Source organism: Serinus canaria, chromosome 2, assembly GCF_022539315.1.
Source record: "Serinus canaria isolate serCan28SL12 chromosome 2, serCan2020, whole genome shotgun sequence".
NCBI classification, from domain to species: Eukaryota; Metazoa; Chordata; class Aves; order Passeriformes; family Fringillidae; genus Serinus; species Serinus canaria.
This window is the reverse complement of record NC_066315.1, coordinates 63,460,041-63,487,352: the sequence shown is the minus strand read 5'-3', so window position 1 is coordinate 63,487,352 and position 27,312 is coordinate 63,460,041. Positions and strand designations below refer to the sequence as shown.

Sequence of the window (27,312 nt, the reverse complement as noted above, 5' to 3'; positions counted from 1 at the left end):
TTACACCCTGTGGCTGGTAAGATGAAAATTGGTGATACTTGATGTCAGTATTGCCACTCTGGGTTTGTTAAAGCCTCCTCATAGTTCTTAGCAAGGTCTAGGCCCTTTTGTGTGTTAGGTGAAAGCTGACTGCAGTTTCTCATGTATAAAAACAATTTTTGCCTCAACAAACACTTTGTTTCAAGTATGGGTGTATATTTTGCATTTGTGCTCATCAAAATATTATAGCCATAGAGCAGGAGACTTTCTGACACAGTTTATAACAGCGTCAAAGGATATGTAATATAATTAGCTTTGAACTGCATGTTGCTCTTAAAAACATGTTTCACCGATCAACGTATATTTGTCTTCATTCTCATTGTTTGAACATGACTCTTTTAAGCCATTTTTCCATAAATGTAGGTATAATTTTTTAAAAGCACTAAATTTGGCACTGTGTTCTAATGTCATAAATCTGGAGTAACTCCAGGGGATGGGATTGTGAGCCACTTACATGGGTGTATATCTCAAATAACTCCATTTATTGGATTTAATCCAGGCATGTAGTAGAGTAACTGAACTCAGAAAGTGATCTGCTGCATATCACTGGTTTTTTCTCTGTATTGCTTCTCATGACAAAAAGCACTGTGGGCTTAAATAGGATTTTTGCCTGATTAAGGAGCTGCATTAAGTGTCTGTAGAAGTGGGTAACACCCCTACTCCAGTCACTAATCTTGGGTGCACTGACACTAATATTGAACTTGGCCCGGAGGATTTTGTGTCTCAGTGATGAGAAATCATCAGCACCCACAGCTCCTGAGTGTTTGTAGTACCAGGCTGGAACATAAAGCAATCCAGAAATATCTCAGTAAAATAGATATTTTAATCACTCTGATGTTAAAGCACTGGAGCTGGAGGAGGAGGCAATGAGAAATGCCTGTTAGTGGTTCAGCTGTTGTGTTGAGTGGCGGTCCTGGGTTTGGTGTGATGAGTTTGCAGATCTCAGCCTCCCTGCCAAGCAAGTGTTTCTTCTTGGAGGGGTGCGGGGACAGGGTATTTGCAGGTAATTTCCTGCACTGAAGTGCAACTTCTCAATACCTCAAATAACTTGCCCTTCTGGCAAGAAGGGAATATCCTCTGCTCGGTGTGGCCGCAGCCTTTCTGAGGAGGTATCTTGAAATAGAAGAGCTTGTTATGAGGACTGGCTGGAGAGAGTGGAATAGTCATGAGCAGGACAACTCCTGTAGTGTGAGCCTTTGTGTGCTGCATGCTGCTTATACATATTTTATTGTAAGACAAAGTACCTGTGTGACTTAGAGTGTTAGAAAGCAATTATTTTCAAAAAGTCAATATATACATAGTTAAAACAACTTTTCTGAAAAATAAACAGTGCAACTTTGCTTTTCTAGACTGAATCTATTTCAAAAGGTTGAAAAAACTAGTTTTGTTTTAAAAGACATTTACAAGAGACACGGAATTTCACTAAACAAAATTTTATGTAATAGATCCAGTGGCCTAGTTTCCCATTAATTAAGAAAATAGACACTTGAAATCAGTCACCTGAAAAGCAACTAAAGATTTAAACATTAGAACTTTAAAGTAATTGTCTTAGTAATTTGTCTAGTAAAACAAAATCAAGGCCTAATTTTTCCCCTCGCTGAGGTTTAGCAGCACATCTTAGAAGCTGACAGGATTATCATTGTCATTGTTCATATGCACACTGCTTTTGTTGTGGTGTACTAATTGAGAGGGAAATGCAATAAAAAAAGTGTGGCAAGCTGTAAAGGAAGTGCTTGTCAGGATTGCATAGATGGTCTGAAGCACTGGTTGGCTGCAAACCTACTCCAGCGTGCGAGGCAGCTACCGCTGGTGATGCTTGAGAGAAGTCAGGCTGTGTGACAGCCTCAGCTATAACCACACAGGTTGTGAGTGATTTGGTTGTTCCGAAGAACTGTGCAGGTATGGTGTATACAATTCAGAGAGTGCAGATAACAGATTTAGTTGTAGGTCTCTTCTGAGACTGCTGTAACCAACTCTGGGTTAACAGATAAAGATATAATTAGAACAAGAAAGAGAAGTATCACAGGCTTGGCACAGGTAAATATTTCATTGCAAAGAACTGACTTGCTATATTCCAGTGACTTCAATAGCCTAAGCTTTGCAAAGTGAAAATCCTGTCCTCATCCTTTCATTTTACTTTTAAGCAAGACTCTAAATGTGATAAATAAATAAATAAATAGGTATTCGGTCAAAGGCACTGTATTTTGAAGTCTTATTCGGTGATTCACATTCTTTATATGAGAAAGTTGAAGATTTTCACATGGCTTTGGTTGAGGTGATGCATGACTAACATTTTAAAATGTAAGAAACTTTGCAGATTCCTGATTTTTGCAAAAAGATAAAAACTAGATCCATGACTGTAAATCCTTTTTGATCTCAGTGCATGTGTTGAGAATGTAATGCTTCATGGTATTTTTTTTTCTCAAAGCTGTTATCTGAAGTGGTTGTACAACACATGCAAATCTGTATGTGTGCATTGGTCCCAGTCTGCAAAGTTACTTTAGTAGATGTCCCAGTGAGGGTTTTGCTGAATGAGGATTGATTAAAGAACCTATCTAGAGTTAAGTATGCGTGTAAATCCTTCCCTAAATAGGAACAAGTAAGTATGCTCATAAACTGAAACAACAGAAATGATTCTCAGTGAGGGAAAAATGGTCCCACTAAATCCTTTTATTGTACCAACAGTGATAAAAATATTTGGTGAGATTCCAAGTGAAAACCCCAAATGTATTTTAGTAGGTGATGTCAGCAGAAGTTCAGTGCTGGCTCTTCATGATTTTGCTGAGCAAAATCCCAGAAAAAATTTAAAAAACATATTGTTAAAGTTTTTCTTTGTTTATATTTTTTGGGAATTTACAGTAATAGGCATCAACTCTAGCATGCCACGTTTAATGACAAAATAGTGTACAAAGTAAAGTAACATTCCAATAGGTGATTATTTTTCACCTAGTAGTAGTAATTGTAGCACTGTGTTTTCAGGATGCTACTGCTTCTCAAATAAAATATATTCTGTTGGCAGTGAAGACAGTCATCTCCACTTGCTTATGATTCTTCACCTCATTAAGATCACATTTAGGAAAAGAGCACTCTGAATAAATGGCTCCGCTCTCTACTGTATGAGCTCTGTCTGCAGAATTAAATCTATGGTTTATTTGTGCTTGAGTAATAGTAAAAGCAGCCTCTCTCAGTCTTCATTGGGATGTCTTAGTGTGTTGTAAATGACTGTAAATGTTGACTCTTAACTGTGTTTTTGTTTCTCTTTATTTTGGTTTCCATCTCCTCAACTCCTGGATCAACAGTCACATTGCAGGCCAAGCCAGATGGGCAAGCAATACAAGCTGTGAATTTATTCTTGACCCCGTAGGACAGTGACCACCATCATTTTTTTCTTCACCCTACAGTTATGCACTGCCAATAAGGTGAGAATGCAATGCTTTTTATTTCCTTCAGCAAATGTATGCTGTCTGCTCTGGGCTTTAGGCAAAGTGCACACCTTCCCCGTGTCTGTGTGATTACCTGCCTATGATAGGTTTGTACTTCCCTTGCCTGGCAGTAGAGGTCCTTGAGAAACTCTGCTCAGAAAAATTCCTTTAACTCTGATGACTCAGTTCTGTGACTTAGAGAACAGGTGGGTTCCAGATGGGTAGTTTTATGCTCACCTTAGGTCAGAGTATATTCAGTTATTGGAAGATGTTAGTATGAATGGAAAAGTTGGCAGACTTTGATTCTTGTTATAAAATGCCATGTGTAAAATTGAATAAATCCTTCCTTCACTTTTATGATCATTTTCAGGATTCCTGTTGCTTGTTGCCTGCTTGGCTTTTTCACTGTCTTGAGTTTCTTCTGTGCATTAAACTTTGTCTGGCATTAGAATAGTTCCCAGGATAATTAGTCACTACTGATGTATCTGTGTGTCTTTTGCTCTATTTTGAGGAAAGCTTTCAGTTCTTCTGATTTTCCTCCCTGAAATGCTGTTGCCAGACAAGATGTAAAAGTGCACATGTATCAGTCTGCTGCTGTCCCTTTCCTCTCTCTCTCCTTCCCATATGGTTGTGGAAAATAACTTGAAAAGACCAAGTCCCAAGACTCAACAATCACACTGCCAATAAAAAGAACATAAATTTTTATTTTATTTATTTAATCTGATTGTCATTAAGCCAGCCTGGTTTTTTGGACCTATTCTATGATTTTTAAGTGCCTGGGATTGGCAATACTGCTAATGCTTTAAGAAAAAAAAAGATAAAGGGTCATAATAAAATTGCCTGTGTCTTAAATAAAAGAAAATTAAATATAGTGATTGCTTGCAGAAAACCAAAGGATTTCTTTTTTAAATTTACAATCTGAAATTCCTAATAAGAATGCTATTAATTGCAATAGCATTCTTATTTATGCAGGGCTGATCAGAAAGTCTCTGTTGCAGAATAACTTCTTAATGTATACAGCATGTCATAGAAAAGTATGCAGTGCATAATTTACATTTTATTGTGGCTGTGGGGAAGGGTGCTGTGTTTTAGAGGGAAGTTGCCTAGGCAAGTAGTTACATGCAAGGACAGGCCTGTTACAATTTCCAAAGGAGCTTGAATGGTGGGGGTGAGTGGTAACCGCTGTAACTTCAGAGCAATAAGAGTTTCTCCAGAGTAGAAAACCACACAAAGTGCCCATGTGCTGGCACACTTTGTCCTTCCGTTTTGGAAGAAAACTGGATTGGTAGCAGCTATTGATTTGGGACATCAAATAGAAGAAAGTTTTTTGTTTTGATGTTATCAGTTACACAAAGCATTTAATTTTTAATTTTTTTAAGATTAACTTGTGTTGTAGAAAAATGTGTTTATGATATTAGTTAAGTCCTATGAATAATTAGATTCCGTTACCCACAGTCTATTGCTAAGTCACTTTTTATATTTTAGCATCTGGTATTTTCTGCAATTACATGAGAGACAATATATTCAATGTTAAACAAATATTTTAGATTAAAAATGTAAACTAGTTAAGTCTGATACAGAGGCATGATAGGAGTACAGTACTAAAATGCTGGTTTTCCTATACCAGCTCAGCTTGGAGTTTAGTATTGTATTTGTGGACCTTAGATGTGGTTAGATTTGGTTTAACTTCTTATTGTTGGACATTTCACTTACTGAGTTGGGGGTACCTCTGGTGACCTCACTAATTCTCATTTTTTCTGTGGAACAATCAAAATCAGGCCTACTGTATAACTAAATAAGTGAAATAAAAGTTATTGGGATAGGCACTGCCTGCTTGCAAACTTCTCTCTGCTACTGGAGGAAACCAGCAGGAGCTCACAGTAGTAACATGTGGAAGAAACATGACCTGGCACTATGCAGGGAGCAGCCACAGTAGAGCATTTCATAGTCACACTCATCATCTTTCTGGCTTTTGCATTTGTTTTGGGGTGAAGGTGGCAACTTCCCTGCTCCATTTTAGGCAGACCTGGCTTATGACCCCAGAATCTGTCAGAGGGATGGAACATGGGACACGTTTAAAGGCATCCAAAATGCATCTCAGAAGCCATATTTGAGGCTTAATGTCCCTGCATGTGCATTCATGGCTTTACTCACGTGAGGAATTGTGTGGCTTCAGTGGTTACCCACATCTTTGTTGTGTGTCAGCTGTCCAGGTGTGCTTACCCTTCTAATTCAAGCAGCGTTTTCTGCAGAGCCATCTAAGCATCTTGCCTGGATATGGACAATTGGTATTAGTAAAAATAAAGCAAGAATAAATAAATAGATACAGCTTTCCTTTCTTTATTTTTAGTTAGTTTTAGCCTGCTCTCCAAAACATTGAGTTATTGTTATTTGTTCAGAGCTTGCACTGCCTCCTTTCACGTAGGCAAATGACTCAATGCTTTCTTTTATACAGTTGTCTTGAGAGGATTTTGCATGAGATCCTGGACATTTTAACAATTAAAGAGTTCTTTTTAATCTTTTCTGTTGTCGAGTCACTTGATATTTATTAATCATAGTACTGGGATGAATTTACAGCTGCAGCCCATTTGTAAGAAATTTTTTTTGGCTGAATTTTCAGTAAGTATGTCGGTATGCTACCTAATATAGCTTATTTTGTACGTAAGACATAATTTCTGTTTTATGCAGACTTCTGGCTACCTCTCTCTGTAAACAGGCAAGTCTGCCCTTTTAAAATACTTAATAGTGAACATAAAAAGAACTAATCTGTTTCTATATTACTGTGTGCAGTGCTAGCTTTTTGGTTTTCATATCAGGGTCCTTTTATCATAGCTGGCTTTATTTCTTCCCTCATGCTCTTTTATGAAGGTCTACAATATCTGTGGGGCTAAAAGAAGGTAGGCAGCGGAGATTTCTAATGTGTTAACAGCACAAGTGAAATGGAGCTGTGAACTAGGTATAACTGGATAGTAATTATGAATAATTTAAATTTTTTAAATTGTTTATGTGTGAGCAACCAAAAAGTAAATTAAATGAAGTAATGTGAATGCTGATGGATGTCTTAAAAATGAGGGTTTTTGGTCCCCTCACCTCAGTTATAACCTTTCATGGTTTTCCTCTGTTGTTCCTACTGCAGATACTGAAGGCCTGCTGTCTGACTGATAGAAAGTTTCATAACATGGTCTGAAGTGTAGGTGGTGTGGGGTGTAGTGGTATGCCTACATAAAAACAAAAGGCTGACATTTATAATGTGGTATAAGGCACTGTCCAAGGTTTGGTTCGCCTTCCAACTTGGTGTTTTTAAAAGGTGTATTTGCAAATAGAATGAGATTTGCTGTCCCACACTCTGCAACTTGTTAGCATTCCTTTAAAAGTCTGGGCTTTTGGATGTTAGTGTGAGTAGATGGAGAACCTCCATGTGCTGGGGGTGAGAAGTGGTGAGGTGTCTGGATGTGATGTGCAGTTGTGTGCAAGCCTGAGCATCTGTGTGCGCCCTCCTGCTGCCCTCTCCCTTGGCTGTGTGTGTTGGGCAGGGGTGTGCTGGTGGGGTTTGCCTTGCCTTGAAACCAGGGCTGTGCTTTTGAAAGCAAGTTAGCCCTCGTTACTAGGGATATAATTTTGGTCTGAAATTAGCCCAGGTGGCAGCATCTGGATTTAAATGTGTTGGCTGAGGGGTTTCTCATTTTGGGACACTGTGATAGAGGCAAACCCTATATTTGATAATTGCCTCTTTATTTTCTCATCAGTTACTTTCTTTGGAACTACATGTAAACCTGGCTTCAGGATTTATTGAGTCACTCCTTGTTCTATAAAAAGTAAAAATGCCAAATTGTTCCTCACTTGTATTGGAGTGTGGTTGTGACCATTACCACATTTTGCTTGTCAGGTACCCACGTGTGAAGGCCTTTGTAGTTTTCTACAGCTAACATTTCTATGAGGCCAGCTACTTGAAAGAAAGTCAGGCTTTATTGGAGAAGGATAATTACAAAAGCAGGCTTAATCCTTCTTTACTGTGCTCAGAAATTTTGTGCTACTGAATATTTTCTCATTGGTGTGGTTCCTTTTCAGTGGCATGTGTAGCAGCTGACTAGAAACTGATATTTTCAAACGTATATAATAATAAATGCATTTCTCCTCTTCCATAGCCCCTGAACACATTTTCTGCTTGGTACTGTCCTGTATTCATAGCTTTCCCAAGGCAGTCTGACTGTCAGTAGATCCAGAATGGTTTGAAAATTTAATATATTCAAGGAAAAAAGATCCTGATAGGTTATTAGGTGGAAGAATAAAGTTGTAACTTTATTCTCCATGTACCACTAGCAGTTAAAAACCCATCACACTAATCATGTGTACTGAATTTTTATTTACAGATTAGGAGGCTCTACTTTGACATATGACTAGCAGGGAAGCCCCTCCCTTTAACAGTTGTATGTCATCTGCTTCAGAGAACTAATTACTTGGCAATTCCCATTTGATAATTCCCTCTTTATTTTCTGATGAGTTACTTAACAGTGATGAGCTTGTTGAGCAGAATGCCGTGCTTAATCTGTGCTTCAGAAACTACAGTGTGGGCCTGGGGATATCATTGTTTCTGAAATGCTGTTTAGCCTTGCCATAGGAGCATTGAAACCACACTAAGATATGTGAACAGTTCACAGTTAACAATACGTTGAATGTGTGTGATGCACAGCATCTGCCAAAAAATGAAGGAAGGGTTATGTTTAAATACAGAATTTATCAAAAAAACCCTAAGCACCAAACCTAATGTAATTTAGATGCTCAGAAGCAGAAGCTTATGTCAGAGTATACCTTCTATGTATCATTGATCTTCTCCACTGAAATAATCAATTTAATGGAATTTTTTAAAAAAAACCCTGTTTATTGTTATACCTATCTGACAGTTTAGCTCATTCCTGGTGGTTATTGTGTTCCTTTAATGTGAGATACTTTAGTTAGTTTTTTACTGTGTTTTCTCTGCTGTTACCTGTCTTATTAATTCTTCTCCACTTCCTTTTCACGTTCTTTTACTCCAGTGGCCACAGCAACCCTTGTTCCTGGCTGGGGAATGCATTAGAAGTCTCACTGCTAATTACAGCATCACAGTGTTTCTAGAGGGTACCTAAGTTCAGCGGTGCTTAGCTACAGCACCAGGCGAGGGGATTTATGGGGTGAAATGACATCAGTCTGCCCATGACAGTCATGGTAAGGTCAAAGTGAGTCTCTCTTGCAGATCAGGAGTCAGATGGGTCCTGTTCAGTCCCAGTGTCTCTGAAATTCAACCATGCTATTGAACTTGAATAATTTTTTTTTACTTGTTTCAGTGGAGAAAGGTTTGTGGATCATCTACAGTCACTTTGACTAGATGGTGGTATTATTCTACTGGTACTGATACCTGAAGATTTCCAGTGAGGCTGAGCTAGTGCTATAAGCTGAGAACTGGGCTATTTTTCCTTTACTAAATAAAAATACAGTATTTTTTGGATTAGCTCATGTGACATTGCATCATCAGGCTTGCTCATTTTTTAGATGTTCACAAAGATATCTCTTGCCCAGTACTGGAAGCTGTGTAACAGGATTGTTTTATCAATGAGAAAAGACTCATTTGTACATAGTAACATGTGTTTTTGTAAAATTAATCAGAGGAACAGTAGTTTTATGAAACACAATTCAGAACAGATTAATCTACTTTAATTGTGTTCATGAAGTACACCAGCTATAAAATCTTTTGAAAGGAATATTAATCAAGTTGATCAAAGATGGCTTGAAGTATGGAATTCAAATATGAACGCAAGTACAGCAAATATACAGACAGATAGAAAGTAGCTTGGGAGATTATTTAAAAAAATTAATACAAAAATAAGTCCATTTTTTAAAATTTTTTTAAAAGACTATATCATGTTGTAGAAGCAAAGATACAAGAAAAAAACCAATTCGGGATTTTATAAAATGCAGTGAATAAGCATTTTAAATAGCAGAATAACACAAGGAATCAAAACCTCACAGAAGGTCATTGAACCATTTTTCAATTTTTTAAAACCTATTTTTCATTCAATTTAATATTTTAATGACTCAAGGTGTCTCAGGTAGTGCTATATAGGCATTGCTGAAAATAGAAATCCTCTGTAACAATCAGAAAAGAAATATGACTTTCTTAGGATGCCTCACCTGTGATATGAAAGGTTTGCTTACACTGACAGGACTTGTCCCTTGACAAATTCTTCTACAAACCATTACTGCTTTTGTGGATGGACCTGCGTCCTGAGCTGTGGTATCATAGTTATATTCCAGAGGCAGCCAAAGAGTTATTAGATGTTGATTTAGACAGATTTTCATCTGTCTGCTTCAGAGGTGTCTAAGATTGAACTTTAAAGTGTTTGGCCCCAGACACATGGATACGTGCCAACACTATTTCTATCAATAGTTATGCCAGTAAAACATTAACATATGAATATTGTGACCATGATCTTCAGTCAACACAATATTTAAGTTACATGCTAATGCATTAAAATATGGCCACAGGTTGAAAACAAAGAAAACCCAACTCACTAACATACAGTGGAAGTTTCCCCGCTGACCACTTCTGTTCTCTCCCTGTCACCAAATAAAATGGTACATCCCCTCTACTTTATTACATGGAGAGCCTGATACATCCTAAATACTGTGTTTCTTTCCTCTGGATTATTTTTTCCTTTTTCCCACTGTCTACCCTGTTAACAGCACTCTTCTGTAAGTAACACCTGCTGATGGACTAGCCGAGGATGACCTGGTTGGTCTGGTCATACGATTTGTGTTTGCATGTCCTTGTTTGCAGAACTGAGAAGCTGCTGCACCTCTGTGTTTAGGACTTGTTTGCTTCCTCTTTGAATCAGGGTTGAGTTTCACATTTCCTTCTTGCCACTCTTGCTAAGCTTTCTTGGATCTCTGCTGTGATCTGGCCTGATATTTTTGTTGTTAGTGACAGTCTTGGAAATCACATGTGACTTCCTTTGAAGTGAACTTGACAGTTGATTAATTAAACTGTGGGGAGGTACGTGATATATGTCACATGAGTATGTGTAACACGTGTGTCCTGTTTTACAGGGAAGGAGGATGATGGTGGAGCTTTCAGTCCAATAATCTATAGTTTAAAATTAGACTATATGGTGTTTGGATAGCTCAGAAATGCATTAGAAAAGTGTCATAAAACAGATGTGATGCTGCAATACTGGAAGAACTGAAGGAGTAAAAGTCTACATTTTGCTCCATATTTGCACAAGATGACAGACTAACTCATTCTTGTTGTGTGGTCTTCAGGTGTGAGAGTGATACAACCAGCATGGATGCGTCCTGCCATTTGTTTGTCACCACTGGTTTCTTTTGGTTGCACCTCAGTAGCAGGCTCAGGGGGAATGCGATGTGTAGTGACTGAGCAAATTCAAGTAATTCCTCAGTGAAAGTATGACATTTGTTACATGAGGTTACTATCCAGATGTTATCTGTTAACGTACAGTGAGAAAGAGCCCTAAGGAAAATTGAGGTGGGTAGAAGGTAAAGCATCTGAAATACATTAAACATCAGCAATTGAGTACAACCCTGTTACCTAAGGAGTCAAACTTACTGAATGTCATGTTGGCTGTATGGAATGGGAGAAATGCAAACTAAGACACACTTCTGCTATGTGTGCAGCTCTGCTATAAAGTGCGTTCATCTGAGCTGTCAGCTGGCTGGCTGCAGTGTTTGGTGCTGTTTATACAGCTCAGCCAGGGTGTCTTTATGAAACCAGCAGTGCTGTGCAACCTAGGCAGCAGCAACCAGTGGTTTTATGCTGCTCTTATTTAACACGAAGGGTGCGTGTTGTGCAACGCACCGAGGTGCTCAGCCAAAGGCTGTGGTGAAATAAGGGGTCAGGTTCCCACCTCTGTCACTTACATGGGTGGTTTCAATGGAGCCATGTGGGTGTAAATGTTTTGTGATAGAGTCTGGGGCCTTTGGTGTGTGTCTGAGCCTCTGGGCTCAGAGCTGATGCAGACAGGTCAGCGCTGCTGATCAGACACCTTGTTTGGTGGGAGTAGAGCAGTCACTTGGCTTTTCCTTCAGATGGAGAAGGACTGAAAGTTGTTGCTCAGTCAAATGTCATCAGTCTTCTTTTCTTCCTGTGCTTCAGGTGGATGTGTTGGCGAATAAGACTAATCTTTCTTTACACAGCCCAAAAAATGTTTTGCCTTTTCATCCTTCTGTCCTGTTTTAGCCATATCCAGACTTCTTTCTCTTGTTGCTGGCCAATTAGTTTTTCTCTTCACCGCCTTCTCTACCATGATTCTCCTGTGCTCAGCAGTTCTTCCTGCTGCGTATCTGACCTACTTGTACACGTCTCCCTCACTGGGTTTGTTACTGGCACAGTACTTAGATTTTGTGTAGACCCTGTCTTCCCTTTAAATTCTGTGTGTGTTTCTATGTGTCTAAAATGACCTTCTGCTTAGAGTGTTTCAATACCTCAGTAGTTTTCTGCAGAAATGCAAATTTGAATGTTGTTTCATGTACCTCTCTTCCTTCCTAGTTTAGTCATAGCTGGATTGTGAGCTTTGCAGCCCCAATGATCTGCCTGGACAAGCCTTTCACTCTGTGCAGCCTTCCACTTCTTCTCATGGGAAAAGACCATTATTTCTTCTCTGAAGCTTCTCTGTGGGTGCCTGTTTCCCTGGCTGAACATCGGATTTTCAGTCTGTGTGCCCCTGTCAGTCTTCCTTGGTTTCTAGCTGCAGTGTCTCTTCAGCAGACATCTTGCTTTTTAGGCTTGTCAGCTGATCTCTAACAAATCAGTAACATACATTTGTTTGTAAAATGTTACATACTGGCATTGTTAAAAAATATAAACGATGAAAAACCACAAAACCAAAACTCATTCAGTTATTTTCTCATCTGAGTATGAGCCTGGGTCATTTGCTTATAAAATAAAGGAGAACCTATTACTTTATTATCATATCATGTGATCTTCTAATCAAAGGATTATTTTACTATATTAATAGCAATAATTCAAATTGTTAATATAAATTTAAAAAAATGTCATACCATTTTCATGTGTCATACTGATGGGTCAAAAATAGCAGCTTGAGCACTTTTCTTTGGGCTTCTTTATCATCACTTCTTCTCATTCTGTGATTCTGCTCCAGTGTTAAAGCTCTATAGTAATAGGTTGTGAAATGTAAGTTAAATCAAAAAAGAATTTTTGAAAAGCACTTCATTCAGAAAAAGAAAATAAAAGTGACATAGTATGCATTTTGAGTGAGGTTCTTCAGAGAGGGAAAAATTTCTGGACTGCTTTGGAGAAGTACCAGACTGAAGCACCCACCGAATGAGTGAAGTTCACTTAAGGTGTGGAGTGGAAATATGTAAGAGGGGCTTTTTAAATTTTTTTTTTGTGTGTGTGTGTGTATCAGCATGCTTTTGCCATCAACTGACTATTGGAATGATACTGTAGTTATAGTAGATTTAAAAAAAACCAAGCAATATAATAATTATTTTGATTGATAATTCTGGATTTGGTATGTTTTCTCAAAAAGGAGGCTCTTGACTAAACAGAAAACCATCAAAAATAACTTTTATCTGGAAATTGATAACCCTTCTTTTTATGAGTAACAACAAAAAGATACAGACTAAGGGATATTAGAGGAAAATACACATTTTCCAAATTGATTTACTCAGTGCATTTAACAATAGCTTGAATTAGTTAGTTAGTTTCATTTTTCCTGTATGTAGGCAGTTTCTTGAGGTGAGAAAAACATCTGAAAAAACCCCCAACCTCATGGTTATAAGATTATAAAAACTGGTGCAGGGAGCTTGGAGGTATGAGTTACTACTTTTAAAGTCCTCTTTTAAAAACTACTCTAGACTCCATATTGATGGAGTGCTTTTAAAGGCAGTGCCCTTTTAATCAGCAAACAGGTCCTCTGTGCATCAAATAATTAAAAATAGAGCAAAGTTTCTGAACAAGGCGTCTGGCAGAAGCGTCTGTACTTCCATCTGTGCATGATTAGCAGAATGTTTCATGATATTTAAATAGCACAAGCTTTGCTCTCTTTTTTATTATTTGTTGTACTGAAGACCTGTTTGCTTGTTAAGTGGTCTTTTTTGAATAGTTACTGGCAAGGAATCAGGAAAGTGTATGAAGACATCTTGTACACACTGCAAATGCCAAATTGTCCCTTTTTTCAGAGACACTGTCCTTACTTTTTTTTTTTTTTATTGGGGTTTTACCATATCCCTCACTTGGTGTTTAAATTTTCTTAAGGACCAGTTCATTTGAGAGGAAGTTGCGCAGGTATTTCTGGTGGCTGCCCGGGTTCTGCAGCCTGGCCGCTGATGGGTATTGCTCTCCCTGGGAGGCGCGTTGCCGTGCGAGTACGCACCAGGGTGCACTTGCAGAGTACGTGTGCTGGCTCAGCTCTGCAGCTCCTGCCGGCACTGCTGGGAGCCCTGCTTCTAATCTGCTGTGCACGCTGCTCTGGAGCCTTACCCTTTCATGGGGACGTAATCAGCCAGGCAACAGCTTTCCAAGTGCTTTTGAGGCCTTAAGCTGGGACTCCTCTTTGCTGGCAGTCATTCAGCATCGGACTGTGTGCTCTTCGTCTCTGGCTAGCAACACGGCGCTTTGCAGTTGTAGCCACTGATTTCCTTCCATACTAGTAAAGATTTTGTGTGTGTGTGTTTTACAAAGGCCTGTACAAGAAGGTATGGAATGAAAAGAAGCTGCTGTCTGGATGCTTGAGTGCATTGCTGTAGCTGGCTGAGGGCAGTTCTGTTATGTGCAATGCCCTGTTGTTGGGAGCTGGCAGGTTGGCAGGGAGCTGAGACGCTCAGATAGGCTCAGAGGTCCTTTATGGAGAGCCAGTATTCAGTCTTAGGACAATCTGTGGTCTTGGATGGGCATGGAAAATAAGAGCTTTTGTGGTGTGTGCAAGTGGTGTTTACTCTGTAGCTGGGCTTTTCGTTGCTGGGTTTTTCTTCTTGTGTTTGAGGAAAGCTGTGGTGTGTGATGTGTGAGTACTGACCTGGGTCGTCTCTTAACTTCAGCTAAATACTTCAAAAGAAATTGTGGTTACTACTGAGAGCAAGGCTGCTAACCTGTCAACATAAATGTATAAACGCTGCGTGTTTGCACCTTAGAAAAAACCACTGAAACACCTCAGCTGTGAAGAAAGAGCATGCTATAAGCCTCCACACAGAGTTCACCCCTCCTCTTCTGGTTAGCACTGTGTTACTGGTGTCCATCATGCTGTTTCTGGCCCAGGTTCTGCAGAGCCGAGTGCTCTGCAGTCTCACAGCAAGTTCTCCTCAGCAGGTTTATATCTTACATGGTGAAGTTGTTGAGTTTCAGGGGGGCAGTGATAGGACCACTTTGCAAATACCTGTCCATTGCCATCATTCAGCTTCGGGTCCGGGGAACACTTGAAGATGAATGGGTGTATATTGAGAAGTACTGGAAGGGCAAGTGAAAGAACAAACATGTTTTGCTGTAAAAACGGAGGGTAACGTGTATGCCCATTCCTTCAGCTAAACCTCTCAACTAATGCATGAAGCAGTTGCACTCACATTTTACCCATGTTGCTCTTAAAAATCAGTTTCCTTAATAAGCGATTTCTTCAGAAATAAGAATTACTTCTAGAGCTGATTCTTGATCAGTGCAGTTTGGTGGGTCTAATATTAGCATCTTTCCAGGAGCAGGAAGGAGAGAAAAGACTCAGGTTCATTTTAAAAAGATTCATGAAGTTGTGTTGGGAGGTTGGTTAAACTAAGCCAAGTTTTGTGGTTTGCTCCTAGTATGTGTTCTCAAAATATGCCATAATGCTTTTTTGGAACAGCTTCAGCGTACCTTGTGAATTTGAATTAACTAACATTAGTACGAGTTTCATATTTTCCAACAGAACTTGGGTTTTTTTGTGTCTTCTGTCATGCCCAAGGTACTCTAAGCACTTTAAAATAATGAATTTAGTTATAATAGTGCTGAGGCTCTGTAGACTAACAGCCATTCTTCTGAGTGCAAGGAGATCAAATTCAAGGATGGCTTTTTTGATAGGAGTGGGAAGAATACTGTTTTTGATGCTAGTAATACCCCTGGTATTTTTTCAAGAGCATTTGTGACAGGCTCCTTGTTTTGCTAGACTAGATTTTGCTGTTTATTACTAAATTTATAATTCTCAATGCACTGTGAACAAAGTGAAGAAGAATTGCAGGACATGTATTCAGAAGCTGTTGTTCACACCTAATTGTTGTATTTCTAGCCCTGATTATTTGACATCATGACATACTACATGAAAAATCTGGTAGCCCTTGATTTCCTGAAACAAACCAAAGCTTCCTTTTATAGCCCTGCAAAAGTACATTGTATCTAAGCAGGTAAACTGGAATTCAGCCTAGGATGGTAGGATGCTGTTCATTTGTGTGAAAAATGATGGTTCTGTTAGTTGTCTGCAGGTCTCCAGAGGGGAGAGAGGGCCTTGTATCACTCCAAACCAATTCATTTTGGCTGGCTGGAGAGAAGTATGGACAGCATCCAACATACAGCCATCTCCAAGTACAAAGATTATAATGGAAACATTGATGACCAGTCAGTATTGATATATTAGGAAGTATTTATATAACTCAGTGTTGTTGACTACTGTAGAAATGTTGTCTTAGGCCCCATTCCCACTGGCGCTCCTCCTGTTGACTTTTGGAGTGTTAGGATCAGACCCCTTTGGCTCAAATTTGGAGTGAATTAAGACTGAAAGAAGCATGCATGTTCTGCAATCCCCCTCCACTTTTGGAGGGGAGAATGGAGGAAATAACTGACTTGTGCAATGGTACCAAAGTTCTTTATGGCATCATCAAGCCGTACACTGAAAATAAAGCTTTCCTTAAGCTATTTGAGATATTTCATTTTGATCTATAGCCTAAAGTGTTCCCTGTTAATGGAAGACTCAATGTGGTTTTTATGCTTTGCTCGTGAAGTTCTTTGACAAGGAGAAAAATGTGTCTAATTAGCATGCACCTTTCTGTATGTGGATTATTATGCATTCATTATTTTAAGTTGGTGCTATTATATGAAAGTTTCTCCAGAACTTTGGCAACTTGGTAGAAAGGAGTGACAGTTCAGTGCATTTCAGCTGTGCAGCTCTAAAATATGTTGCTTTTGAAGACACCTACATGTTACAGTAAAAATACCCCTTACAGCCAAAGATGCGTGACCACAGTCTAGGTACTCACAAAAGGCATAGATTCAACTAAGTACTGAAACAGGAAAAAAGAAGAGTAAGTTTTTTTCAAGAGCAGTAGAAATGATGAAAGACATAATTATTATTCTATGAATATTAAAAAAAAGACCCCAACCCCACAAAGCTCAAGGGTTCACTATATGCAAAAGTCACTATCAGTTAGGGAATATATATCTGAATACTATACATTTGATTGACACCCAGGGCTCAGTTGTACTCCAAAACAAGAACAAATGTGTAGCTTTGCTAGAAACAACAGAAGACAATTTGGGGAAATGCAGAAGTACTGCTAGAAAAGCTGAATGCTACATTTCTAAGTAAAATGTCATGTGACTAATATAAGTGCTCTTCTGTCCCAGATAGGGCTGCTGAAATTTTAAGCAGATAGCAAAAATTTTCTGTTTCATATTTCATAGATAATAGTAGTTCTGAATGCTTTAAATAATACAGGAAATGTAGTGTGGCAAACTTGACATTTGAATATTAATATTGATACTGAAACAGTTCACCACAAAGAATGCCAGGGCTGCAGGAGGAAGGATAGCATTTTGATCAGATAAAGACAGAAAAGTTATAAAGCCTTTCATATACATTGAAAAAAAGGCCTTGTGAAAACTGTGACAAAATTACCTTTCAGGATTAGACATTTTATATCCTGTTTGGTAATATCTCTGCAGGGAAAGTTGGAAGCAAAGAGATATCTTTACCATTTCTGTCTTCCCCCTTCCTCCCCCACTTGCAGTTTGATGAAGACTATTTGAAATAAGGTTAAGAGTACAGGGCTACAAAGTGTTTTGGGTTCTCTTGCACAAAGACATGAGTGGATGTGGGCTCAAGAAAAGACACATGGGCATGTATACTCTTGTGACCAGTTTCAAACTTGCTTGAGATGCACTCTAAGTTATCCTCTGTAAAGCTGAGATTTGGCAACAGGTTACTTTATTAAAGAGAGGCCTTTCTTTTCTACGCATAAAATAGTGCTGACAGTCCCTTTTTTCCTAAACTGGCAAGCTTGCTCTCCCACACCTATGTGCACATGAGTGTGTGCACAATCCCTTACTATAAATTTGTTATGCCTTGCTTGATTTTTGTAGCTATGTGTGGTGAGACCAGGAGAACACAGCCCTTCCTGTATGAGTAAGTTTCAGCCTACCTACATGATGGAGCCCAAGGGCTGTGTCTCCTCTTTCTGTTTACAATGTCCCTCAAAGACGATACAAAATAAAGATGTAGACTTTGAAAAGTTGATGATACTTTGCAAGCAGAAGAGGCCAGCCCAAGCCAAGCCCACAGAAGGAGCAGGAATGTTTCTGTTCTGTTGCTCTCTGCAGTGCAGCACTGGTGTGGATGTGCCCCACTGTTGATAAATCTCTTAGTGGCTTTTGGCAGTTGTTATATAGATGATTTGGTAAGTCACTTAGCTGGTTGTAGTACTGATAGGTACATTGCTTTCCAAATTCCTTGTCAGCGGAGTATGTAGAGTACCTTTTTGGCTTTGTATGGGTAGTATAGGTTGCACCAGTTTGATTTTAGCTGTTTAGTTATATGCAAACTAGTTAAAGGCATTTTGTTTTTTGGGACAGGAAGGAAAAGTTTGTCAGCCTCCCTTCTGAAAGTGTTTTGGTAGCTGTGACCACTTTTTCCCTTCAAAAATATATCTTGTGCTTTCAGACTCTCTCATTTTCAGATGTGATTAATGGTAATTTTTATCTTTAGAATGCAAATGGAATTTTTAGCATACTTTTGCACTGTATAATGCTTCTTTCTGCACAAACTGCTTACCAGACAAATTAAAAAGACAGGTATATATTTAAAACCCAACCAACCCAAAGCAAAGTACACTTTACCTTCTAAAATATTTATATACTTGTAGTTGTAGGTGCTGCAACATATTTATGTGGAAGTGGCATCATTCTGCTTTGCCAAGTGTAAGCAGCTCCCTTTAGCTGAGTGTTGCCACTGTAGGCAGGAGGAAATTTTGGGCAGTTCACTGGAATGATGGCAACGCCTTTGTGTCTCAGTGTGGGTAACCTACATGGGAACAACCCCTCTGAGGTACCTTCTGCAGGGGACTGTTGCCTGTTGGGGAATCACAGATCCCTGGCAGTTGCTGGTATTCCTGTAAAAAGGGTGCAACAGCAGCACTTGTATTAAGAAATGCAAATCGCCTGCTGCCATGTACAAATCAGGCAGACTCCTGACCCCTCAGTGATGCCAGTGGCATTTCAGCCTGCCCTGTGAGTTGTTAAACTCGTTAGGCACAATCTCATTTTTACAAAGGAGACCTAGACTAAGATAGTAGTGCATTGGAGATCTTACTCTCCAGGGCTGTGCAGTTTGTAAGGTGACTCACAGCATGTACAGAGGGAATGGAAAATGTTATCTTGGAAGCATTCCAGTGTGTTATTTTGAAGTCATTTTGCTCAGGCACAAATTGAGATTGTATGGGAGCCTCTAGAGCTACAGAGTGGAAGGTGAACCTCCTATACTTTAGGTTAGGCTGTAACTAGTAAGTGACATTTTATTCTGTCGCTAGTTATTCACCTCTGTTCTAAATAGAAACCAAGAAAATAAAATACTTCTGAGACTTTGGTCTGTTACAATATGGATTGCTGCTGCAGGTGATTATATAGATCTACTTTACTGCCTGTTCTCCATGCCAAAATTTAGAAAAGTGTCTTAATTTTAACTGCCCAGAAACACAGCCCAAAATGGGAGTAATCATACTGAAACAAATTACTTTTTTTACATCCTGTATTTCCTCTATTTCTTCACCTGTTTCTCAAACTACTTCTACTGCTAGTGGTGCAATAATAGGTTAAACTAACTTTAAAAAAAATTGTAGTATAGTTGCTCAAAGGAACATAGAAGTAAATCGTTAAGATAACATTTATCTTCTGATTTAGTGTCTGAACCTGCTCCCTGGATGTTAGTGCAAATTAATGAAATTAGGATCATGCATTTAAAGAAATAGGAATAATTTTAAAAAAGCCTTGAACTCCAACAGTTGTACATTTGAGCTGACCAACATAAAAATGTGACTGAAGAACTGTGACATAAGCCTAAACATCAGCTAATTGTTATGATAAATGGAATAATCTTCCATGGAGCTGTGAGTGACCAATGTGTTATTGTGAATCGGGGCCCTATTAATCCATAGATTATTGACAGAGCATATGGTAACTGCTCCAAAACATGCCATATATAACATGCTTTTTGTACTGTTGTGTAAACTGCATTCTAATGTCTAACTGGGGCTATAGGTAGTCTTAAAAAAGAACCATTTTGCACAGTGGCATTTGCTAGCAATATGGTATATGGTCAGGATGTACAGTAGATATTCAAATTCAGTATGCTGCAGAATTTGTGAATTTGCATGTTAAAATACTTGTTATTTCTGGAAATACCCTGAGGTGTAACTGTAAACAACCTTCCTCTTCTAAATTATTATTAAATACTTGTTTTCAAAGACAAACCTTTAGCCATTTGGAGTATGAACTTCATAGCGAGTGATTTTAAAATCTCATACTCAGGACTGTGACCCAGAATTTTTTTTTACCATTTTTGCTGTTGTGTTGATTAATATGTGTGAAGTACCAAAGCCTGTGTACCTCAATGCTGTGCCCCCTTGAGTGCAGTTCATTGCCCTGCCTTCTGGAAAAATTGAGGAAGAGCTAGGAAGAGACACAGGGCAGGACCACAGAGCCTCATGCAGTTCAATCCAGAGATAATTTCTCCTGGCATCCCTTGGCTGAGGAGAGAGAAACTGCTCATGCCTCTGGTCAGAACTATGTAGTAACATGTAAACCCTTGGGCATAGGGCAATCAAATCTGAGAGATGATCTTCCTGGAGGGACATTTTGGAGCCTCCAGGAGTGGATCATGGGAGTGCTGGGGCTCTTTCATCTCAAACTGTGAAAGCTAGGACCTCACCTGCCTGTGTGCTGTTCAAAGATAGGGAGCTGCCTGTGTACAGGTGACCAGATTTTAATTTTTCAGCCTGCCCCTCCAGCAGCTGCTCCTCATGGGTTTTTTCCTGCTGCTCTGTGCTGCTGCAGGGTCAGGTTTACCCTGAGAGCATATGCTTGTGGGTGCTCCATGCCAGTGCTGCAGCTGAGGTATGGGGTCAAAAGAGGAATGAGGAATGTGGGGGCTTGCCTGTAAACCTGCTCACCTTCTGCACGCTTTCAGGAGACCTGGAAAATAAGGCAACTAATTGCTAAGCCTGGAGTTTGTTTAAACACAACTCAAATGTTGCATAAATGTCTATTACCTAAATTTTTCTATCCTTTTGGAACGTTGCCTCTCAGGGATAACTGGATACAAGTATTGCACTGCCTGTGCGTAAAGGCGGGAATGTTCCTACAGGCTACTGCAGCCTTCGCTGGAGATTGAACGGTAGAGTGTTGGTTTGCAGGGTAATGATGGTTTTTAGTTTGTACTCTGTGGTGGTAGCAGTGCCCAGTGACTGTGGTCTGTGAACCTGCTAACTTGGAGCCTGCCTCTGAAGAGCAGGGACTCAGGAAAGCAAAGCTGGCTGTCAGCTGGTGCAGTTGTTCTACAGTGGGCTTCGCCTTTATTGGGAAAACCTTGCAAGTGGGAGAAGATTGAAAGGTTGCTTGGACTTTCTGCAGGTGAAGAGAGGTCATAAAAGTTATTTTTTTGGGATGCCAATTGTTTTTTAGAATTCTAGTTATACTGTTTCATTTTAATGTAACTTTCCCTGGTTTTTCCCCTGTCCATTTTGAGTCAATTAGCACTTCTGTCTTTCTGTTTGACTATATGTGCCATTGTTGCTATCCAAAATTCTTTATTGATCTAATAAAGTAGGTAAATGAGCTGACTTTGAAAATATAATAGGATAGCTAAGTGAATCTATATAAAAATTAATGTTTAACAGAGAGCATCTTTGATAAAGTTAGCAAACATTCTGTGAGCAGTGTTACAGTTATGGCTGTTTTCAGACAACTTGAAAACCTTCTGGACAACTCATCCTCTGGAGTAAAATGTTTTCTGCTTGTTTCTGTTATGAGAGGGATAAAAGTGTTACTGTTGTCAGAATCCATTCATTTCTCATACCTTGAAGTAAATTATAACACTCCCCTTCCTATTTTTGAGATCCTGAAACATGGAAGTGAAAAATCCCTAATTTCATTATTTAGATATAGGCAAATAATAATGTTTTCCCCTTTTCTTGCACTGTTTCTGACTGATCTTTAAAAATTCCACTACACCCCTGGTAGGTGAAATGGTATGGGCCTGAAACAGGAGAAACCATTCCTAAAAGTTCAGCCTGGCTCATATCTGAGTGAGCTGCCTCTCATGCTTCACTGCGAATCCACATCAACCCACTGGTGTGATAACATGGAATGAGCTGCAGTCATCCAAACTTTTGCTTCATCTTGAGCAGTCAGGCTGGCAAGAGTGGAAAATGCTCCTCAGCAGCAGGTTTGATGCTTAGGAAACTTGATTTAGGAGTAGATCATTGCTCGGATAGGGACAGCCTTGCTCCTGCCCTGTGCCATTGGTGACAGAGGAGGAGCCGCAGGCCATGCCAGGCTGGGTACACCTGGCATGGGCCTTGCCCACATGTGGTTGCAGGGAGGGCCCTGACAGGGGGTTTTGCTCAGGCAGAGCTCTTCCTGCTGGGACTCATGGCATCTTGCTGGAGTTCAGCTGAACAGTGTAATTAGTATCATTTTAGCTCCCAGTCAGCTGTAATAGGTACCAGGAAGCCGCTTCTCTTTGCATCACCTATTAGAAAAGCGATTTCACTTTCCTACACGTATGCCTTATATGGAAGAACAGGCGGTGCGGGGTTTTGTCAGGAGACTGCATGAACTGTATTTTCCAGTGTCACAACTGGCAACTGTGAAATCTACATCAAAATGCTTGTACTAATCATCCTTCAGGCTAGCTAGGGGAAAGTACTGCTGGGTGTGCAGGGTGCTCATACCTGAGCTGGGGGCAGATACCTACTCTGGTCCTCACTGGCGTCAAGGGAGTTAGTGGTTGAACTAGGGAAGCTGATCTGGGCAATCTTCCAGCCTGAAGGATGTGAGGCAGAAGCGGATGGGAGGAACTGTAAGTGATATGAGGGAAGCAGTAGGCTAGGAGAAGAAGGGTCCAATAAAATCAAGTAATAAAACACATCCATAAAAGTGCAGGACCTGAAGTTTGAAACAGTAGCTCTATGCTTACATGCTTGGCACAACTTTCATTTCTAATTTGTCTGCTTCCTTCAGGCTTCCTCTTGCCAGAGAGGTGGTCTGTATGCTCACTGTCTGCAGCTGGAGAGTCCCTGGTCTGCTCATGCCAGTGGTGATAGAGGAAAACAAGGGAGATAAGAGTTTTCCCTGTAGCAGTCGTTGCTCTTGGGTGGGTGTGCTTGGCTGGTTTTCCAGATCACAGACTTCAGGCAGTAAGGCATTAGAAATATTATAGTCTATTAAATGTACTGTAGAGCATTTGGCTGCACTAACTGCTGCTTTTAATAGAGCTCAGATCTGACATTTTTGGGACTGAGAGGGTTTGGATGTAAACTTTGTTAAATTGGTTTTGAAAAAGGAAGTTCTTTCATGCTTTGAAGGGAAAAAAATATGAAGACAGAACTGCAAGTCTCTTCCTTAAATCAAAGTTTTCTGCCTGAAATGGGAACAGCTCAGCAGAACAGTTTAAGTAAACATGGCCATAACTGCTTATCTGAGACATTGGCATCCTCTCTTCTTACTGTGTTACTTTTTTGTGGTATCCTGGCGTCTCTCAGTCACTGATGTGTTTGTTCTCACAGCACCTCCTTTGTAGGCATATACTTTTGTGTCCATTTGATAGTTGCCACCAAGATTTGAGGCTTTATCTGAAGACCTTGCTCTAGGAGTGTACGTTTTCTACACCTCTACAGATGAGATTTTGGAACTGCTGTCTGAACAGTCCTTCCTGCCTCCAGCTCTGAATTTCTCTCTGTCTCTGTTGTGGCTTCTTTATTTATTAAGCAGGGGAAAAAACAGAGGCAACTGTTTCTGAGTCATCCCAAGTCAGTGTTCAGCCCAGGACAGGATAAAATCTAGGCCAGTGACAGCTGGTGTACAGTTGTAGCCTATGTGGGGGGTCAGTATGAGCACTGGGAGATTTGCTGAAAATCACGTTATGTGTGTGAGAGTGCAAGGAATTAGGTACCATACTCTAAAGCTGCTGCCTGAGTATGGGATCATGATTCTTCTCCTAGGTAGGAAAAATGCACCATATTGTGAGAATGACGTATTGATACTAATATTACAGCTTGGGTGGGTTTTGCCTGTGTGTGTTAAAATAATCTAGACCCACAGTGGGTTTTTTATCCAGGGGGCATTGCCACATGCAAGTAACTTCAGTGTACTCCAAGTTCTTCCACTCTACCATTGCTTGAAACTTCCCTATTAAAATTAATTTTTAAGTTAATGCTGCTCTTAAGACCAGCCTCTAAAGAAAGAAATTAGTTTTTATTTGTATGTGAACAACAAGAAGAATGTTAGAATGTAGGATTGTAATTTATTTGATAGGTCTGGTAAAGTAAGAAATTCAGTGAGGTTTCATAGAGCACTTCTGTGTGTTCTATAACATCTTCTTCAAAGTAATGGACGAATAAGAAATGAGAAGTGAGAGATGCTTTCTGTTTTTTCAGGGGAATTAATGTGTCTGTACATTTCTGAGGCTTTAGTATAAGTTCTTCCTCATTTTGGTTATGTTACAAGGAATAAAATCAATTATAACAAGAAAAAGAGAAAAAGAAGACTGTGCCTCTTGCTTAGTTTTGTTGTGATTCCAACAACAGTGCATCAGGTCATGGGAAGTGATCTCAACCATATTTTTAGTTACAGTTTGAAAAATGATGCTTTGTCATGAAATAGTGCCCAGAGTTTTAAAGCTAGTACACATGCAGATGTAAGTATATTGCACTGCCAGTGCCAATCTAGTACATAAAGAGCTTCACAACTGTTTGGATCTGCTCTTCTTTCATAATGGGCTGCAACTTGTTTACTAATGCTTGAAAGCATGTACACATCAAATAAATCTCTGGTATTTGGGCCATAGTGTACCAGCATTATGCAAAGGGAAGATTAACCACACTCAGTATTAAGCTACGATCCACTTCACTTTTGATTCCTCACCATAGTAAATCAACCAAACCATCAAAGAACAGAATTAGTGAAAGGGTTCCTCAGACAATAGATTTATTTCTATATTTATTTGTATTATTATTAAGAAAAGGGAAATCAGCAGAGCAAATCTGTCTGGGGGCTCAGGGCATTATAAATTAATCAAAAGACATGAAGTGAACTTTTGGGTGTGGAAAACCAGCACCAAATGCAAATGCTACATAGCTGCATCATACGGTGTGTATGGTGCTGCTGCAACAGCTGAGAGGCAACACGCCTGCTTTGACTGCTGCTGCTCTCACTAGATAGCCTTTAGCAAGCAGTATATTGGCAAATCTGACACAGAGTGAATTTGCAGCATTGACTCAAAAGACTTTCCTAACTTGAAGCATCTTTAATGCATATCATTTTAGCTCTTTCCTGTTTTTACTCTGCTCTCTTTCAGTGAAAAGGTCAAGAGAAGCAGTAGTTCAGTGGCTGAATTTTTCTGAAGTGCTTTACAGCAGGGAAGGTGGGGAAACCTCTTAAATAAAGTGGTGTCTTATTCAGTAAGTTAAACCATTTTTTCTTCAGTCAATTAATTTATTTATTTTCTTTTAATTTTTAAAAATCCTATGTATCAGAATAATTATAGTCACTTACATGCTGTCCCCAGGCAGGTGTGAAACTCCTCATCCCCACCTTGGCTTTCCCCCTCCCCCAGAAGTAGTCTTTGCCAAATGAAACCTGTCAGCCCACTTTGGCAGATACAGAAGTGTGCAGCTGACTCAGACCCTACCACAAGGTGACTGTCCCCCTGCCCCAGCTGGGGCTGGTCTCTGCATTCCTGTTCCGAGATGTGCCTCATCGAGTGCGCGTCTCTTTCTTTGGCACTTGCCCCGCAGTGCCCCACCTTTGTCTTTGTACCTCCAGCTGCAGTAATGAGAGATTTTTCAGAGACCAAAATGGGAACTTTTTGGGTTTTCCCCTACAGCAATAGCATAGGGGATAGCATATTTGATGTTTCTACTACTATCACTATAAGAAATAAAAGAGAGAGGAATGTATTAATTTTACAGTAACAGATAGGGAGGCACTCAGGAAGATTTTCTTTAATGTAACTAGAGGTTCAGTTAGTGCTGCTGCCTTACATTGATTCCAATAGAAGATTAGAGATGTAAAAAAGTGTAGTGCTGAATATTCAAATTTAATTGGTAGCATCAATTTAGGATGGCTTATAAGTTTAGCTAGCCTTAAGGGTGCTAAGTACTTCCAGCTGAAGCCAGAAGGTATTTCAGCTGGTCAGCAGTTCTTGTGATTTGGCCTGATAGTACTTTCTATCATTTTCTTGCACACCTGATACTTCTGCATTTTTTTGCAGGTATGAGTTTCTTTGCTCACATTGCTTTATGCCTCATTTGCTAACTCTTCTGTTCTGGAAAATTGGCAGGATGACAGCATGCAACTCCCTCATCCTTTTGTGTTAGGGCTAATCCTCAGGTTTCTTTCTGATGTGTCTCCAGAAATATGTATTCAGCTGAGGCTGTATGCTGATTAGATTTGTAATACTAAAATGTGAACTGTGCAGATCACTTTCTTTCTCTTAGAAAAAAAATCACAGTAGAGGTGTATATGAAGAGTTTCAGAGTTTAAAACTCAGTCACATAAAATATGTTTCTAAAATACAGATGTACTTTGGCACATGCCAAAGTACTTTACTGAATCTAGATGTTTGTCTTTGCTTTGTAAACTTGGAACTTTGCAATTAACAATTAGGTGACCGATTACTTAACGGGTTATGGTATTTTACTGCTCTGAATTCTGCTTTCGAATGACAGACAGATTTTTATTTTGATTTCAGATTATATGACTTGTTTTTACTTCTTTTTTTTGCTTACCATATGATTTAATTAAAGTTTTGTTGCAGTGATTGACAGTTGCTTTATTTGATACCTGTTTATAGACATTTATTCATTACTTTTTCAGTGTACTGATATTTGTCAGAAGAGAATGGTATTATTTCTTTTGTCAATGAAAATGAGGCTATAAATTACTGTAATTTTGGGATACATTTCTGGTATGAGCAAACAGTATTCCCTTGGTGAGTTTTTTGCTGTGGAAAACTAGGTTATGCATAATATATTTTAGAAAAGACCTGTATTCCTCTGAAGAGGAATGGCATTGTGCAACTCCTAGAAACAGAGAAGAATCTAAATGTTTGTGTAGTCTTATTCAAAGTATGGAAATATCTGCAGTATTGTTCCTCCTTGTTCACAGGGGGGACTGGAAATTATTGCTTCTGGGTTCTGCTTGTGATAAATAATTTTTTTTTTTTAACCCCTCTTTTGTAGGCATGGGATGAAGGGTTCAGCTTTGAGCATCTCGGTGCAGTCACCTGCCAGGTTCTTCCCAGAGCCACCCTGTGCCTGCCACTGGTGCAGGTTCGTTAGGTCCCAAGGTGATGATACCCCCCAGTCACAAAAGATCAAACAAAAGTCACACAGATGT

At 39.5% G+C, this 27,312-nt stretch overlaps 1 protein-coding gene across 12 annotated transcripts in view; it reads left to right on the top strand.

Annotated features, from left to right (window-relative positions):
* Positions 1-27,312, top strand: part of ATXN1 (ataxin 1) — a 226,433-nt gene that overhangs the window by 11,246 nt on the left and 187,875 nt on the right. For 10 of the 12 annotated variants that reach the window (XM_050971598.1, XM_050971596.1, XM_050971600.1 and 7 more), the window contains exons 2-3: positions 3,339-3,458; positions 25,271-25,373. The gene's annotated coding sequence lies outside the window, so the exon portion shown is untranslated. The remainder of the gene's footprint in view (positions 1-3,338; positions 3,459-25,270; positions 25,374-27,312) is intronic. The other 2 variants (XM_030235218.2, XM_030235240.2) reach the window with 1 other exon arrangement.